The sequence below is a fragment of the Sus scrofa genome, chromosome 6, assembly GCF_000003025.6.
Source record: "Sus scrofa isolate TJ Tabasco breed Duroc chromosome 6, Sscrofa11.1, whole genome shotgun sequence".
Lineage (NCBI taxonomy): Eukaryota > Metazoa > Chordata > Mammalia > Artiodactyla > Suidae > Sus > Sus scrofa.
The window spans coordinates 74,865,945-74,885,235 of record NC_010448.4 but is presented as its reverse complement, the minus strand read 5'-3'; the positions used below and the strand labels follow the sequence as shown (position 1 = coordinate 74,885,235).

The 19,291-nt window shown below is 50.2% G+C and overlaps 1 protein-coding gene across 3 annotated transcripts in view; it reads right to left on the bottom strand.

The window, feature by feature from the left end:
* Window positions 1-19,291, bottom strand: part of PLEKHM2 (pleckstrin homology and RUN domain containing M2) — a 42,654-nt gene that overhangs the window by 22,534 nt on the left and 829 nt on the right. The window lies entirely within an intron of this gene.

The following is a 19,291-nucleotide window of genomic DNA, read 5'->3' as shown; positions in this document are numbered from 1 at the left end:
AACGGCCTGAGCTCATCCTTCGGGAGCTGGTCAGAAAGCACAACACAGAGTGAATAGCCAAGGCCTTCTCCCTCCACCACAGAGAGGCAGTGGCCAGGGCCACTTGCTACACCAGGAAAGCCGTGGGCTCTGAAAATGGGTGGACAGCACACGGCGAGGCCTCACTTGAGCGTCCCTGAGCAACCGCATCATTGAAATGAGGATAATGAACGCACCTCTGCCTGGAAGCACAACTGCTGAATTTTCCTCCAAGTTACTCTTCCGTTACATACAATACCTGCTGATGGAGCTATCAGTTCAGTTGCAATTCGGTTATCTACAATACTGGCTAAAACTGGAGCTATCAATCACTGGGTCTTATTATGTGCAGGAGGAAGGTGGCAGACAACTTGGATTTCAGTGCAGCTCTGCTGCTCACTCACTGTGTGACCTGGGGCAAGTTACTTAATGTCTCTGAACTCAGTTTCCCTACCTGTAGCCTTCCAGGTTGTTGTGAGGGTTCAGTTAATACTTTACTGTATTTATTAAAGTGCATGATGCACTGAAAATAATGTGTTAGCAGCTAGGATGACAACGATGCATTTTATAAACACTATTTTAACTTAATCCTCAGAGAAACCCCATAAAGTAGGTCACAGAGCTAGTAAGTGGCAGAGGCAGATTTTATTTTTAAATTTTTTTGCTTTTTAGGGCCACACCTGTGGCATATGGAGGTTCCCAGGCTAGGGGTCTAATTGAAACTGCAGCTGTCAGCCTGCACCACAGCCACAGCCATGCCAGATCTGAGCCACATGTGCGACCTACACCACAGCTCACGGCAATGCTGGATCCTTAACCCACTGAGCGAGGCCAGGGATTGAACCCGCAACCTCATGGTTCCTAGTCGGACTCATTTCCGCTGCGCTACCATGGGACCTCCCCAGAGGCAGATTTTAAATCCAGGTCTTTTCGTCCAACCTAGCTTCCAGATCCTTGAGTGAATAATGTAGATAAAATGCTATAATCTAATACATTGTGGGAGAAACCAAGAAAGAGAAACACAGTCCCTTCTTTTTTAAGCCACAAAAATAAAAGCCCAGGGTCACACAAGCCCCGTGTCTTCTGCAGCTCTGCTTCTTGGAAGACAGATGGAGGAGAAAGGCCATTGCAGCTCTTTTAAGACGGATGCTTGCCTACTCTCTCCATCCCTTTGCCCCACGCTGGCATCCTCCCAGTAATGAGCAAGGGTACTGTTGGGTCAAACAGGCCAGAGTTGCTTCTGGGAAGAAATTCATCCTGCTGATCAGACTGCCAAGTGGTGTAGAGTATTTCCTTTCAGCCCATGAACATCTGGGGAAAAGGTGGGAAATTTCAGAATCAGGAGTCCACAGCAGGCGTCAGCCAACTGTGGCCAGTGGGTATGCCCCTGTTTTTATAAATAAAGTTTTATTAAAACACAGACCTGCAAAACCTAAAATATTTACTATCTGGCCCTTTACAAAAAACGTTTGCTGCCCTCTGGTCTAGAGCCCGGAGCAGAGGTGGCAAGGAATGCACACCTGACACGGGCTGAGCGAGGAGATGTCTCTTGCCCAGGCTCTGTTCAGCACTGACCACGAGGGGAGGCTCGGCCTTAAACACTCTTCAACCAAGATTAACTGAGTACCCACTATGTACACAACAGGCGCTATTCTTGTACAGAAGTCCTTGCCCTCATAAAACTTACATCCTGGTGGCAGATGAGGATTAAACTATGGGCAAATATATAATATACTGCCAGGGAGTACTAACGCTATAAAAAGAACAAAGCAGGGGTCAGGCGTCTGTTGTAAATATAGGGTCAGAGAAGCTCTCGCTGAGAAAATCACTACGGAGGTAACTAGGGAAAGAGTATTCTAGTTACAAGGACAGCAGGTGCAAAGGTCCTGAGGGCAGGGGCCACAGTAAGGGGACAGGTGTGGCTGGACCTGGGGGAGCAAGGATGAGTGATATGAGATGAGGTCAGAGGAGAGCCAAAGGCCACATCACATGTGGCTACAGCGGCCAAGGTAAAGACTTTGCGTGTTACACTGGTGTGATGGGAAGTTATTGGAAGGTTGAAAACAGGGAAGTAATATAACCCAATATATATGCTACAAGGCCCTATTTCTTCTGCGTGGTGTATATCCAGACAATGAAAGGCCAAGGGGGAGGCAGAGAGACTGGCTGGGAGGCTACTGCCAGTGTGGATGGATAAGGGAGGCTTGGAGCTGGCTCCAGGGGTGGCAGTGGGAAAGGGTGGGATTTAAGATCTGTTCTGCAGGTGGCACTCAAGGGATTCACTGATGGATTGGACGTGGGGTAGGAGAGAAAGGAAGATGCCAATGATGATTCTAAGGTTTTTGGTCTGAGCAACTGAATGACAGTGCCATGTCCTGATCAGGTGGAGTTCTGTGCTGTCCATGGTAAGTTCAAAATACCCATCAGGAGTTCCCATCGTGGCTCAGTGGTTAACAAATCTGACTAGGAACCATGAGGTTTTGGGTTTCGATCCCTGGCCTCGCTCAGTGGGTTAAGGATCCCGTGTTGCTGTGAGCTGTGGTGTAGGTCGCAGACCGGCTCAGATCTGGTGTTGCTGTAGCTGTGGTGTAGGCGGTGACTACAGCTTTGATTAGACCCCTAGCCTGGGAACCTCCATATGCCACGAGAGCGGCGCTAGAGAAGGCAAAAAGACGAAAATAAATAAATAAATAAAACTATAAAAAAACAAAACAAAACAAACCCAAAATACCCACCAGGTGTCCTGGTGCAGATGTCAAGGAGCGGGTAGTGTAAATGGGTCTGGAGTTCAGGGGGAGGCCAGAGCTGTGAGCCTGTGGCTGGAATTTAAAGCTGTGGGCTCGGATGAGGTCATTTGGGAGTGCAGAGGAGGAGCACCTACGGGCCGAGCCAGGGTACTCCAAGCGGCCCAGGGGTCCTCCCCAAGGCTGCAGCATCCAGAAGTGCCCAGGCCAGGGGTCCAACCTGAGCCACAGCTGACAATGCCCAATCCTTGACTGCCAGGCCACCTGGGAACTTCACAAATGAGGTGTTTTTACTTTATTTATTTATTTGAAATTTTTTTTTGCTTTTTAGAGCCATACCTGTGGCATATAGAAGTTCCCAGGCTAGGGGTGGAATCAGAGCTGCAGCTGCCAGCCTACACCGAAGCCACAGCAATGCCAGATCCTAGCCGCGTCTGTGACCTACACCACAGCTCACGGCAATGCCAGATCCCCAACCCACTGAGCGAGGGCAGGGATCAAACCCACATCCTCATGGATCCTCATGGATCCTCATGGACACTGCGCCACAAAGGGAACTCCCAAATGAGGCATTTTAAAACTGATATTGTCGAGGCAATTGGAACTTGAAAACTTAGATGTCTGATGACATTGAGGGAAAATTACTATTACATTTTTCAAGGTGTGATAGTGATTTGCGTGAGAAAAGAATCCTGACCTTTGCGCAAATGTTCACTGGAAAGTGTATGAACGCCTGGTATCTGCTTCAAAGTAACAGAGGGATGGGGCACAGCTGACCTGGGACCATGCATGGGCTACACAGAGGCCATCAGGATTCCTGACTGCCTAGTTCGGGTTAGAAGAGAGAAAAGAAGAGGGAGGGAGGAAAAAAGAGGAGACAGCAATACAGAAAACTCCCCTGACCAGTTTTGCCAAAAGGGTGGCCAGAAAATAGAGGTGGAGGAAAGGAGCCAGGTCCTTGAACAGGAAAGACAGGGTGGGAGCTGCTGCCCGGGGGAGGGGTGGCCACAGATGGGAGCCCAGATGGGCCGGTGAGCCTGATGGTGGGAGGATGAAAAATTTAAAAATAATCCAGGTCAGCCGAGAATGAAGTCACGTTCCCAGACCACACCCTGGCCTGGGCAAGCTGCTCTTCTCCCAGCTCCCGGTTCCCCGGGGGGCGCTTGGGCACCCAGGCTGGGAAAAGCTGGGTTCAGTCTGCCCCAGACTCTCCCACAGCCAGGCCGGTTCTCCCCACTGATCTCTGGGAAAGCAGGCCACCACGAGACTGTGCCAGACCCCGTGGCTGTGAGGACAAGTGGGTGGCACTCTAAGCAAGCCAAGAAATGCCTGACTCGGAGCATTTTAATTAGGGTTGGTCCCACTCTCTGCCCTGAGCTGCCACAGCCAGGCCCTCAATGTCTTGTCTCTCCCTTACAGACACATAACTGGAAAACAATTTCTAGTTCTATGGGTGGTAACAAGAAATCCTTCCAGAACTGGTCCCTAATGAGTAACTCAGAGGCAGCTGCAAAAGAGTATGAACAGCCAAATGGACATGAGATGGTCGGTCGAGACCAAAGAGACTGTGCTGCTGCCCAGCAAATGGATGAGGGGCCTGGAATCTCACTCCCAGGTTGACCTGGGAGGAGGGCCACGGGGACCCCCATTCCCACGTGTACAGAGCAGGATAACAACCCCTGCCCCACAAAGGCAGTTGAGTCTGCGAGGCCGGACAGACCCAGGGCTGTCCACGTGCCCATGTGATGCTCCACCGGGCTCACTGCTGGGCCTGCTCCATCCCTGCTCAGCACACAGAGGGCACACACCTCTAACCCAGGGGAGGAGGTCACCAGGCAACAGCAGCTGCCCAACTGGCTCCAGGGAGACAAGATGTATTTAGATGACAGAATGTTTACAGCAGCCTCCCCGGTCCAGGTCGAGGAAGTAGAGATCCCAAAGCACGAAAGACCCCAACTGAAAGCTGGGTAGACTGCCGCCCAACCTCAAAGCACCCTGTGTGTGTGTGTGTCTGTGTGTGTGTGTGTCTGTGTGTGTGTGTGTGTAGACTGCCGCCTGACCTCAAAGCACTGTGTGTGTTGGGGGGGGCACACCCATGGCTTACAGAGGTTCCCAGGCTAGGGGTCGGATTGGAGCTATAGCTGCTGGCCTACACCACAGCCACAGCAACGCAGGATCCATGATGCATCTGCGACCTACACCACAACTCAAAGCAATGCCAGATCCTTAACCTACTGAGCAAGACCTGGGACCATGCATGGGCTACACATCCTCATCATTCCTAGTCGGATTTGTTTCCACTGTGCCAGGACAGGAACTCCACCTTTTTTTTTTTTTTTCAATGATTTTTTGTTGTTGTTTTTATTGTTTTATTTTTGTTTTGTTTTGTTTTAGCTGTGGGTTGCACTGGGATCTCAGTTCCCAGACCAAGGATTGAATCCAGGCCACAGCAGTGAAAGCACCAAGTCCCAATCACTAGACCACCAAGGAATTCCCTCAAAGCACCTCTTTTAAAAATTAAACCAATGACGGGCCTGGTTTGGCCACTCTGAGCTGCTGGACCTGCTCGGACACCTCATCCCCAGGGCTGCCTCCCGCTGGCTGCGGTGGCACCACAGGCAAGGACCAAGCCCTGAGGGAGCGAGAGGGGTCTGCCTGCCTTCCCTTTGTACTTCTAGCCAGTGTGGCACCTGCTGGGTCAAACTGTGCCTGTGATCCTCGTGGACACTTGCCCTTCTTTCCAAGGCGGACCCTCCGAGGACAGGCAGGGGTCAAGCCTGCCGTATCCTTATTACCTTCGGGGTCAAGATGACCCCAAACCTTGATGCCTGGATGACCCCAAGGAGAGGGACCCTAGGAGCACTCGGCCATGGCAGAGATGGCTGGGGAAGGGCTGGCGTGGCCCTCAGAACAACGTCCCCACCCTGATCCCGCACCAGCAGTTTGCATTGGCTTTAGACACAGACTCATGGATTTGAAGAGAAGGCCAGTGTTCATCATCCTTCCCCTTGAAAATAAATATAAACAAATAAATACATAAACAAGGCAGCCTGGAGTCTTTTACATCTTACATCTTAGCAAAGCTTCCTAAGAACAATAATCCCTGTTTTATATGATCCAAGGAACAGAAGGCCACTGCCAAGAGCATTTTTTTCCTTTTTTGTCTTTTTAGGGCCACACCCACAGCATATGGAGGTTCCCAGGCTAGGAATCAAATCAGAGCTGTAGCTGTGGCCTACGCCAGAGCCACAGCCACGTCAGATCTGAGCCGCATCTGTGACCTACACCACAGCTCATGGCAATGCCAGATCCTTAACCCACTGAGCGAGGCCAGGGATCGAACCTGCGTCCTCATGGATGCTAGTCAGATTTGTTTCCACTGAGCCACAATGGGAACTCCGCCAATGGCATTTCTGGAAAGACTCTCCACTGGAGCTGAAGACCAGGCTGGGCGCTGGCCAGGATGAAGAACTGCAGAATCTAAGGGCAGAGGAGTCCTGAGAAATCCCTTTTTCAAAGCGGAGGTTCCTGGAGCCTCTTATTCAAGAGCATGGGGTGGGGGGGGGTAGTTAGAGTAAGCAAGGCAGAGGCTATCAGTGAATGGAACTTTAACTACTGAGGGGCTAAAAATCACAAAAATAACCACATAGCCAGAACCGTCTCTTGTAGGCAGGGAAGGTGGGCCCCAGGGAGGTGAAGACACTTCCTGCCCCTCCTGGCTTTGCCCAGTGGTCCTTCTACTGCAGCATCTTGTGCGGATGCTCAGATACCATGGAGTCAGCTATTCCTGGAGCGCCTCTGCTTCCAGCCCACCCGGGGATAAAGAGGTGGTCACGGGCACCTGCTATGACCACTGCTAAGTGCTCATCCCAACATCTGAGGGGGGCAGAGCGGTGGGGGTCTCGTGCTGTTCCCAGGGCTCTGCAGAATGGCAGCTAGGAGTTGGGGAAACAAGTGTCAGGAAGGTCCCAGACGCTTTCTTCTGAGACGACATGAGAGTGTCAACAGAGGCTTCAGCCCACTGAGTGTCCACCGCTCCACTGACCCCAGGCAACTGCCATGCTTCTGACTCATTCTTCTAATTTTAAAATCCCTAACCTGAGATTCCACCCTACCTTAGCCTGGAAAATAACTCATTCCCAATGACAATCGATTACACAGTAAATTGTAGAACTAGAGGACCGAGAAATCATCCTTGCACAGGAGCCAATCACAGCTCCTGTGATTCAGTAATGACGGGCCAGGGAGTTCCCTGGTGGTCTAGTGGTTAGGAGTTGGCTCCTTCACCGCTGCTGCATGCTGGCGCCAGAAACAAAAACTCAAAACCCCCTCAAAAAACAAATGAAGTAGTTCCCTTCGTGCATCAATTAATGAACCCAACTAGTATCCATGAGGGTGCAGGTTTGATCCCTGGCCTCACTCAGTGGGTTAAGGATCTGGCATTGTCATGAGCTGTGGTGTAGGTGGCAGACACAGCTTGGATCTGGCGTTGCCATGGCTCTGGAGTAGGCCGGCAGCTACAGCTCCGATTAGACCCCTAACCTGGGAACCTCCATATGCCATGGGTGAGGCCCTAAAAAAAAAGGACAAAAGACAAAAGACAAAAAACAAACAAAAAACGATGGGCCTGATTTCTCGGTGGGCATGAAAAACACTGTCTTTCAGCCAATGCCCCTGCCTGGGAAGGGCTTGTGCCTGGGCTGGTCCGCATCCCCGGACTGACCGGCTCTTTGTGTGTAGGGTCACCCAAAAGGAGCGCTGTTTGCTACGGGCCTGCACTGTTCCTTAAGCAAGTCAGTGAAATCAGTGCTTCTTACCATTCATTTGCCACTAAATACACCCAAGTATACAGCTGCCTTTCCACCTCCCAAATCACTGCTCATTAGCCCCTTTGCTGGAGTTGGCGGGCTCTCTGCTTAACTGGCAGCTCTGCTGAAAGATATGCAGGGGGAGAGCTGAAAAAAGCAAGTACTTTAATTACCACTGGATTTCTTTTCTTTCTTTTGTGCTTTCTTTGGGGTGTGGGAACAATGAGAGCAGGAGAGGACTGGCCTTGTTGGGCACAGACACGTTGGGTAATTTGATAGACTATGGTTTGTTTCCAAAAACAGGTAAATGCAGAGTTCCCGCTGTGGCACAATAGGATTGGTGGCGGCCTTGCAGTGAAGGACACAGGTTCAATCCCCCGTCAGCATAGTGAGTTGAAAGGATCTGGTGGTGCCACAGATCCCAAATGCACCTCAGATCTGATCCCTGGCTCAGGAACTCCACATGCCATGGGGTGGCCAAAAAGGTAAAAAACAAACCAAACAAAAACGCCAAAGCAAAAGCAGTTAAACACTCCTCCTTCCTGGCAGGGAGTGTCCCAGCCAGAGGCACTATGATGGTTCCGCCTCTGAACTCAGCAGAGGGCTGACCTCTGATGGAGGGACCAAGGACTCCTTTCAGAGCAGAGAGGAAAACGGTATAAGAGGCTCTCCAAAGAGATTCCGAGGCAAACCCTGGAGATCTAGAAGCCAACCGACACAATTCCACTCTATACACCATTTCTACCGCTGTGATGGAAGCAGGAGCTGTTTCCTGAGCGCTCACATTCAGTGTTGTGTGTGGCACCCGTGAGAGCAGGGAGTCAGGAGTTGTTTGTTTGTTTGTTTTTCTTTTTAGGGCTGCTCCTGCAGCATGTGGAAGTTTCTGTGCTAGGGGTCAAATCCGAGCTGCATCTGCAATCTATGCCTCACCTTGCAGCAATGCTGGCCCCTCAACCCATTGAGCGAGGCCAGGGATCGAACCCATAACCTCATGGACATTATGTTGGGTCCTTAACCCGCTGAGCTATTTCAAAGGGAGTCTTTCAAAGCCTGGGAGGCCTCACCGGCTCTGTGTTCATCTTTCACTTCCCTTTTCCTCTGCTATATCTGCAACATGACCTCATGAATACGTCCCCCACCCAGACAACCATACTGTTGCCATGGAAAACAGTCATCAAGTCATTGTCTAGGAGTTCCTGTTGTGGCTCAGAGGTAATGAACCCGACTAGGATCCATGAGGATTCAGGTTCGATCCCTGGCCTTGCTCAGTTGGTTAAGGATCTGGCGTTGCTGTGAGCTGTGGTTTAGGTTGCAGATGTGGCTCAGATCTGGTGTTACTGTGGCTGTGGTGTAGGCTGGCAGCTGTAGCTCCGATTCAACCCCTAGCCTGGAAACTTCCAGATGCGGCAAGTGTGGCCTTAAAAAGCAAAAAAAAAAAGAAGAAGAAGAAGAAGAAGAAGTCATTGTCTAAATCACCACTTAAGTTGGGAGGACACCCTTGCCTCCTTCCAAGGCTGTGTAACAGTCAGAGACTTTCGAGACTGAAAGAGTAAATGAAGGGTTAGGAAGCGTGCCAAGAACCCCAGAGACTACAAACCCATAACAGTTACTAAAGGACACTCAGGAGGGCTTGGGGTTGGGTACATGCCTATTTCACGATTTTATGTTGGTCGCATCTTCCAGAGTGTAAGCCCCAAAGGGTCAGGGACCTGGTGGGTTCTGTTCACTGCTGACTCCTAGGGACCAGAAGGGTACTCAGCCCGGAGTTCCCATGGAGCGCAGCAGTTAGCGAACCCAACTAGCATCCATGAGGTTGAGGGTTCGATCCCTGGCCTTGCTCAGTGGGTTAAGGATCTGGCGTTGCCATGAGCTATGGTGTAGGTCGAAGACGCAGCTTGGATCCCGAGTTGCTGTGGCTGTGGTGCAGGCCTGGCGCCTACAGCTCCAATTAGACCCCTAGCCTGGGAACCTCCATATGCCTTGGGTGCAGCCCTAAAAAGACAAAAAGACAAAAAAAGACAAAAAAAAAAAAAAAAAAAAAAGGATACTCAGCCCAGCACAGTCATACTCAATAGATATTTGTTAAACAAATGGATAGCTTTATAGCAGACTGGCCCACAAAACTGACCTGGGGGGATGGATTATCTGTTATAACTTCAGGACAGACATGATGTAGATGGAAAAGGCCCAGAGAAATGGAGAGAGCAGGAGCCAGAAATATGGTTCAGATCCAGCTCTGCCCCTTATGAGCGTTAGAATCTTGACCTCACTCCTCTCATGAGCTATCCTGCAAGTCTGCTGTGAGCCTGACTGCAGAAGTGTGTGTAAACAGCAGGTGCATTAAATGTAAGGATTCTCCTGGTATGACCGCTCCCCCTTCCCAGCGGTGTGTCTGGACATGTCATGCCACAGGAGGCTGCGATGCCAAAAAATAAAGAACTGAGAGTGAAAACGTGAACAGAGGTTGACTACATACAAAAATTAAGTTCAGAAATTTCTGTAGATTTCAAGTCTACGTTGGTCCTTTCCTCCTTCTTATGCATTACTGGGTTTCTAACTCTTAAGCAGATATCCCAGGAGGAAGGAAGATTATAAGAAACGAATACTTTCTCCCTTGTGTGTTTCTATAATGTTTGTGACTTAGACACAAAAGGAAAAAAGATAAATTGCAAGTACATAAGAGAGAATGTCTGTGTGGCAGGGCCAGCTGCTTCGCTAGGAAGACAGAGGCGACCTTCAGGACCCTGGGTGGTTAGAATAACCAACAGATGAATGACCTGAACTCTCAGCTCCAGCCAAGTGGACTCTCCAGGAGCTCTCCTGCCTCAGACGGAAGTTCTAGGGCATTTGCACCATAAGCAAGCAGCAGTGAGGACAGGGCTGGAGAGGAACGTTCACCCAAAGCAGCCAGCCCTGCTGCCTCATTCAGACCCTAGGAGGAGCACTTGGGGCCGACACTGTACCTTGCACTGGGGCGGGGGGGGGGGGGGGGGGGCCAGGTCCCAGGCAGAGAACCCGATCTATCAGCACCGAGGTTACCTGACAGAGCTTCAATCTTCAGAGGGAAAAGCCCCATTGCTTTCCTTAGATATGGAGCTACTGCCAGCCTCGGTAGCACCAGCCTCTCCTCACCACGGAGGTGAATCCTGAGGCCAGAGGTGAGCGCTGAAGGTGGGGGCAACTGACCCACCCAAGAGTCCCCAGCCTTCTCCTCCCACAATACTCGCACTCCGAAGACCAGCTCCTCCCTCCCTCCATCCTTCCTTCCTTCCGTCCTTCCTTCTTTGGCTGCCCTATGGCACATGGAGTTCCCTGGCCAGGGATCAGATCCGAGCCACAGTTGCGACCTGTACCACAGCTGTGGCAATGCCAGATCCTTTCACCCACCGTGCCAGGCCAGTGATCAAACCTGTGTCCTGGCACTGCAGAGACACCACAGATCCCACTGTGCCACAGCAGAACCCCCAGCTCCTTTCTTCCCACCCCTCCACAGCCTTGACCACGCCACCCTAATGCTAGAGCCGAGGTGTGCAGAGAGGAAGGGCCCTGGGTGTCCTGCAATGGGGCGGAAAGGACTGCGGTGTCACAAGTTTCAAAGAGTCCCAACACCAGAGAAGCATTGTGTAAAAGGAGGACCCCCTAAAATGGAATGGGCAGGGCTCAGAAAAAGAAGCCCTCCCCACCCCCAAAAAAGGGAGTTCCCACTGGGTTTCAGCAGGTTAAGAACCCAACACAGTGTCTGTGAGAAAGCGGGTTCGTCTCTGGCCTCACACACTCAGAGGATTAAGGATCTGTCATTGCTACAAGCTGTGGTATAGGTCGAAGATGTGGCTCGGATCTGTTGTTGCTGCAGCTGTGGCATGGCCTTGGCTACAGCTCTGTTTTGAGCCCTGGCCCAGGAACTTCCATATGCTGAAGGTGTGGCCCTAAAAAGAAAAAAAGAAACAGCAGCTACCACTTCTCCACTGGCGGCTTATGCTAGGCCTGGGCAGGTCACTCAGGGGGTCAGGGGCACATTTAAGCGGTCCCCGCGCGTGCAGGGGCCCTCACATCCCTCTCCAGGTGGCCTCTGTTCTGTGACAGAGAAGAGGAGCAGAGAGAGTGTCACTGCTGACGGCAGGACACGGGCAGGGGAGGGGAGCCCTTAGCACGTCAGCATAGAAAATGCGTGTGTCAATATTTGGTATTTTATGGAGATCTTTCTCTGGGTGACTCAGGTCATTAGGGATTTTCAGAACACTTAAGACTTTAAAACTCTTAAAGAGTTTTTCCACGAAGCCAAGAGAACAAAACTATTGATCGAAACCAGTCAAGGTAATTCCCACACATATCTAACCACCAGGCCCTTGCTGGGAACCAGTTGCCCTAGTTAAATTTTTTTTTTCCCCGTCTTTTTAGGGCCCCACCCTCGGCATATGGAGGTTCCCAGGTTCAGGGCCAAATTGGAGCTGTAGCCACCAGCTATGCCACAGCCGCAGCAACGCAGGATCCGAGCCGTGTCTGCGACCCACATCACAGCTTACAGCAACACCGGATCCTTAACCCACTGAGCAAGGCTGGGGATTGAACCTGCAACCTCATGGTTACTAGAAGGATTCGTTTCCGTTTTGCCTCAATGGGAACTCCCGCATGGCAGATCTAACCTTTCCGGAGGAGTGGAAAAGTGGGAAGAAGTCCACCAGCCGGGCCAGCCTTTGCAGCTGCACTTACAGGCTGAGGCTTGACAGCTGCAGCTTCTAGACCAGTGCCAGCAGCCCCCGACGGGGAGACCCCCAGCTCAATGCAGGGAGCGCCGGGCCAGAAATAGAAGGCCTACCTTCTATTCAGAGCCACCCAGGGGTGGGGCGGAGGTGGGGACGACACAGTCCACCCAGACAGAACAGTGGGGACCTGGGTTGTTTTCTGTGAGAGAAGGTTGGTCTGACCCAGGAACATTCTCTGAAGGATGGTTACTGTATTCGAATTCATTTAGGAGTTCCTGTGGTGGCGCAGCAGAAACAAATCCGACTAGGAACCACTGGGTTGCGGGTTCAATCCCTAGACTCAATCAGTGGGTTAAGGATCCTGCGTTGCTGTGGCTGTGGTGTAGGCTGGCAGCCGTAGCTCCAATACGACCCCTAGCCTGGGAACCTCCATATGCCAAGGGTGCGGCCCTAAAAAGTAAAAAATAAATAAATAAATAAAATTAATTTATTCATTCTGTTTAAGAGGATCCAAACTGGGGACAAGAAGCTGGAGAACAGGGGCCACCTTCTTTTTTTTCTTAGGGCCGCACCTGCAGCATATGAAAGTTCCCAGGCTAGGGGTTGAATCAGAGCTGCAGCTGCTGGCCTACGCCACAGCAACACCAGATCCTTAACCCACTGAGCGAGGCCAGGGATTGAACCTATATCCTCAAGGACACTACGCTGGGTTTTTTTCCCCCTCTGTCTTTTTAGGGCCATACCCTCGGCATATGGAGGTTCCCAGGCTAGGGGTTGAATCAGAGCTGTAGCCACCAGCTACACCACAGCCACAGCAATGCTGGACACTTAACCCACTGAGCAAGGCCAGGGATCGAACCTGCGTCCTCATGGATACTAGTCGGGTTCGTTTACCACTGCACCACCATGGGAACTCCTATGCTGGGGTTTTAACCTGGTGAGCCCCAGTGGGAACTCTATTTTTTATTTATACATTTCTGAGCTATGTAAATTTTTTTTTTTTTTTTTTTTGCTTTTTAGGGCCACACTTGGGGCATATGGAGGTTCCCAGGTTAGGGGTCCAATCAGAGCTACAGCTGCCAGCCTACACTACAGCCACAGCAACTCGGGATCCGAGCTGTGTCTGTGACCGGAGCTCACCGCAACGCCAAATCCTTAACCCACTGAGTGAGGCCAGGGATCGAACCCGCAACCTCATGGTTCCTAGTTGGATTTGTTTCCACTGCACCATGATGGAAATTCCTACCTGTGTATTTTTTAAAGCAACTGCTCGTTTTCTTAGCCTAAGGCCTCACTCTCTCCCCCTAGTCAGTGTCCCCTGTTGGAAGCAATATCACCTCTTCAGCAAGTCTCCTCTGAGCACCTCCCCTGCAGCAGGTTCCCAGCCGGCTCACCCCATCATCCTGCCTCAGCCTTCCGACAATCTGAAGGTCTCTGCATTGGTGGGTTGGCTAACCGAGCACTCTCTGCTCCCACTGGAACACTACCACTCCAGAGTCCTTATCGGCTTGGCCTACTACTACCCGGGTAGGGCCTAGGACAGTGAGGACACAAGGAAGGTGATGAGTAAATATTCTTGGAAACGGAACACAGGGACAGACGGTGATATTTACGAGTGTCCATATTCATTCCACACGCCCGACCTAGCGCACAAACCCAGGTACAGCGGCGATTTCGTGAACTATGGGACTGGCCATCACACCAGGTTCTCTGAAAGTGACCCCCAGCCCACCCTGGGGAGGACATTTTTGTGTAGGGTACGAAGCAGCTCTGGGCCAAATCCAGCCCGCTGCCGGTTTATGTGCATAAAGGTTTACTGGAAGACAGCCGCACCCATGCATGTATGGATTGCCTGTGGTTGCTCTTGAGCTGTGAGAGCAGAACTGAATAGTTTCAACGAAGACCACACGGGCTGAAAATACCACCTGGCCTTTGAAGAAAAAGTCTGACAAACCCTGAGCCTGAAGAAACAGGGAAGTGTAGCGTGAGATCTGAAAACTACCCAAGAGAAAACTGCCGGCCAGGGCCAATGGCAGCTAAGATCTCATTCAGGCCTTGTGCTCAGTGCTTCGAGTGCATCAGCTCCTATGATTTAATTCTCATGACAACTGTAAGTTCTGATACCTGAGGCTAACTGAGGTCTGGCGACGTGCCAGGGTCAACAAGGTCAGTGACAAACCCCAAATTCAGACCCAGACTGAGGTCGGTGCACTTTGAAACCTGCATTTGCATCCACCAGGCTGGACAGCTTCCATGGAAAGCACTTTCCAGCCACAGGGAGCAGAACTCTCAGCACTCTTGAGACTGGTCTGTCCTCATTGTCCTCGGATGTCCCCGCTGCCCTGGGGATATTTAGGCTGTTCCTTCTACCTTAAATGCCTGCTCCTTCTCTTTCTCTGACTTCTACCAATTTGTCAAGACTCAGGCTCTTCTTCTCTGAGGCTTCTCCCTCTGCTGGTGATTTGTTTTTTTGGTTTTTTGTCTTTTTAAGGCTACACTCACAGCATATGGAGGTTCCCAAGTTAGGGGTTGAATTGGAGCTGTAGCTGCTGGCCTACACCACAGCCACAGCAACTCAGGATCCGGGCCGCGTCTGTGACCTACACCACAACTCATGGCAACGCTGGATCCTTAACCCACTGAGCATGGCCAGGGATTGAACCTGCGTCCTCATGGACGCTAGTCAGATTCGTTTCTGCTGAGCCATGACAGGAACTCCCCTGGTGATTTGGTTTAATTCTTTTTTTTTTTTTTTTTTGTCTTTTGTTGTTGTTGTTGTTGCTATTTCTTGGGCCGCTCCTGCGGCATATGGAGGTTCCCAGGCTAGGGGTCCAATCGGAGCTGTAGCCCCTGGCCTACGCCAGAGGCACAGCAACGCAGGATCCGAGCCGCGTCTGCAACCTACACCACAGCTCACGGCAACGCCGGATCGTTAACCCACTGAGCAAGGCCAGGGATCGAACCTGCAACCTCATGGTTCCTAGTCGGATTCGTTAACCACTGCGCCACGACGGGAACTCCTGGTTTAATTCTTAATTTTTTTTGGAGTTGCCTGGTGGCTCAGCAGCTTAAGGATCTGGTATTGCCACTGCTGTGGCTTGGGTTGCTGCTGTGGCACACATTCGATCCTTGGTTGGGGAATTTCCGAGTGCGGAGAGTGCAGCCAAAACCAAAAAACAAAACAAATTCTTAATTTTTAGAAATTCTGGAGTTCCCGTCGTGGCGCAGTGATTGATGAATCCGACTAGGAACCATGAGGTTGCGGGTTCGGTCCCTGCCCTTGCTCAGTGGGTTGAAGATCCGGCGTTGCCGTGAGCTGTGGTGTGGGTTGCAGACGCAGCTCGGATCCCGCATTGCTGTGGCTGTGGCGTAGGCCGGTGGCTACAGCTCCGATTCGACCCCTAGCCTGGGAACCTCCATATGCCGTGGGAGCGGCCCAAGGAATAGCAAAAAAGAAAAAAAAAAAAAAGAAAGAAATTCTCCTTCCAACCAATATATGCTCTGTTGGAGGCTGCCTTCCCCAGCACAGAGCCTCTGCTCATACTGCAGTGTACTCAATATACACAATCCTCAGAACAAAACTCTCATGAAAAACCACTGCCTTCCCCCCCTGGGAGAAGATGCTATTTAGGAGAACCACATGCCTATTCAAAACGCCAACACCATCTTCAACTTGGACGTCTCTTTAGCTATTAACAAGTCGGCAACCACAAGCTTTTGGATGTGCACCTGGGATGTTTCCGCTACTCTCCCTTTCGAGAACACGGGGAACTGGCCTTTCATTGCTACTACCATTTTCATTTAACTGTGCTATTAAACTCTCCAGTTCTCTTTAACCCTCAGGAATCCTGCCTTCACATCGGAACATGGGTTCCCTGGATCAACTGTGGCACCTCTGGTTTTACAGCACACGTCCAGCATCACAAAATGTAGGTGTCAACATGACTGAATTCAATGCTGCTTGAGAAGAGTGGCTGCACTTGGAGCTGTACTTTCTGAGAGGGGGATGGGGGGGGCTTCTGGGATGATGGTTGGGTTTGTTTCTTGCTCCAGGACCTGGCCGTGGGGGTGTGCTCACTTTGGGAGAATTCATTTAGCTGTACACTTAGGAGTGTAGGTATATTCTATTTGAATAAAAAGTGCTAAAATACCCTTTGCAAACATAGCTAATAGTACACTTGGATCTTTTTTGCAGAAATCCTCATTTTCTTCATGCACCATCTTTTTCTTTCTTTCTTTCTTTCTTTTTTTTTTTTTTTTTTTTGGTCTTTTTGCCTTTTTTCTAGGGCTGTTCCCATGGCATATGGAGGTTCCCAGGCTAGAGGTCTAATTGGAGCTGTAGCAGCCAGGCCTGCACCACAGCCACAGCAACTTGGGATCTGAGCTGCGTCTGTGACCTACACCACAGCTCACGGCAACACTGGATCCTTAACCCACTGAGCGAGGCCAGGGACCGAACCCGCAACCTCATGGTTCCTAGTCGGATTCATTAACCACTGAGCCACGACGAGACCTCCATCATGCAACATCCTTTTAAAAGGATCAGTTAGACCATTTTACTAGTGTAGGATGGAAGAAAAAGGCAAAGCAATTTTTCTTTTTTTTGTCTTTTTGCCTTTTCTAGGGCCACTCCCGTGGCATATGGAGATTCCCAGGCTAGGGGTCCCATCGGAGCTGTAATTGCTGGCCTATGCCAGGGCCACAGCAATGAGGGATCCAAGCCGTGTCTGTGACCTACACCACAGCTCACGGCAACGCCAGATCCTTAGCCCACTGAGCAAGGCCAAGGATCGAACCTGCAAACTCAAGGTTCCTAGTCGGATTCATTAACCACTGAGCCACGATGGGAACGCCAAAGCAAAGCAATTTTTAAGGCACCATATAACAAATTTAGGTGAGACTGGAGTTGAAGGACAAATCTGACCCCAAGGCTGCCAGCCCTCAAAGCCTACTATTGTAGCAGAACTGATTCCTGGTAGAAGCAGATAGATAGATACTCTGATTCTGAAAACAAATGCCCTTCGTGATGCTAGAATCAAAAAACAGGCCTCCAAAACACAACATAAAAAGGAAGTGGGTAACAAGTCCAAAGGGTGTGTGACAATGTTTAGGTGGTGAGGCCTTTAGCCACCTTCCGACAATGTAAAAGTGGGAACTGGCTCCACCATGAAGAGAAAAAGAGACCACTTTATGCTACAGACTGGACGTTTTTGTCCTCCCCCAATTCATATGCTGAAATCCTAACCCCCATGTGATGGTGTTAGGAGGTGGGGCCTGTGGAAGGTGCTTAGGTCATGAGGGTGGAGCCCTCATGAATGGGATTAGTGCCCTTATATAAGAGACCCAGGAGAGCTCCCTCACCCCTTCCCCATGGGAGGACTCAGAGCAGTCAGCAGCCCTCACCAGAACCCAACCATGTTGGCCTCAGGTTTCATTTCCTGGACTCAGGTTTCATTTCATTTCCCACGTATTTCCAGGCTTCCAGCCTCCAGAACAGTGACAAATAAATGCATATTGTTCACAAGTGACAAATAAATGTATATTGTTTACAAGCCACCCAGTCTATGACGGTTTGTTACAGCAGTCCAAACAGACGAAGAGAGCTTATTAAGATAGGGTTGAGCACTGTGCTAAACACATACATGCTCTCATTAAATCTTCACGACGACCCTCATTTCATCCCCTCAGAAGTGAGGCATGGAAGAAGCTACCCAGCGTTACAGGGTTATTCACTAGCAGGGCAGGGATTGAACCCAAGCAGCCAGACTCCAGAATCCCTGTTCTTAACCTTGACACCTACCACGCCTCTTGTTGTGATGCACCCAGGGATGGGTTTCCAGTTTCCAGTGTGCGATTTATATACGACAGCTCGATAAAGCGTGCCTGTCCAAACGCATGCAGTGGTCAGAATCCTGACGGGCACATCCGACCCCTTCATAAAGGGCAGCCTGATTGACAGCGTGGATCGCCGCCTTCAAAAGATCTGACCTTACACACAGGACAGAGTGTCCATGCCTACCCCTTTTCTAACTGAACTTTCCCCATTTTACTTATAAATTGGAAGTCCAAAGACAAAATGCGTGGCCTACCTGAAGCCAAAATCAAGCCAGGTTAGAAAAGAATCAGTCTTCTTTTCTCTTCCAGTACCAAAGATGTATTATTTTTTAAAGCCTTCGCTCATCCTACACTCGAGTAAGCAAAAACAATATTCTATTGCATTAGCGAAGCTCAGGAAAACAAAACGAAACTTTTGGATGCCTGCAATGTTGCTTTTAGAGGAACGTTTTAGTAAAGGTATTTGCATCTACTATTCTTTTTAAGCCACACTGGTCTTTATGAAAGGAAAAAGTTGCTTGCCTAATGTTGCTTTTGACGAATTTAATTGGGGTAATAAATAGGGCTATTTTTTTTTTTTTTAAACTTTTTTTTTTTTTTTTTTTTTTTGCTATTTCTTGGGCCGCTCCCGCGGCATGTGGAGGTTCCCAGGCTAGGGGTCCATTTGGAGCTGTAGCTGCCGGCCTACGCCAGAGCCACAGCAATGCTGGATCCAAGCCGTGCCTGCAACCTACACCACAGCTCACGGCAACGCCGGATCGTTAACCCACTGAGCAAAGGCAGGGATCGAACCCTCAACCTCATGGTTCCTAGTCGGATTCGTTAACCACTGCGCCACGACGGGAACTCCAATAGGGCTATTTAAATACAATGATTGATTTAATTCTCTTCATTTGGGTTTTGGTGAATTGATTGATTAAACTACTCTGAGGCACCTCCCCTCACCCCTCAAGTCATCCCCTCACCACCGCCCCCAGTTTCTGAGACTATCAGCTGAACCAGGAATTCCAATGAGGAAAACAATCCAACAATATTCCTCAAATGATTGTCCATTCTGGTTTGGTTTTAAGGAAATCTTAATTCTACCTTCTCTGACCCTTTCTCAAATCAACTGACTCCCTCGTACAGACAAGTACATACCCTCCATAGGTAATATTTTTCCTCTATCTGGAATGGAGACACC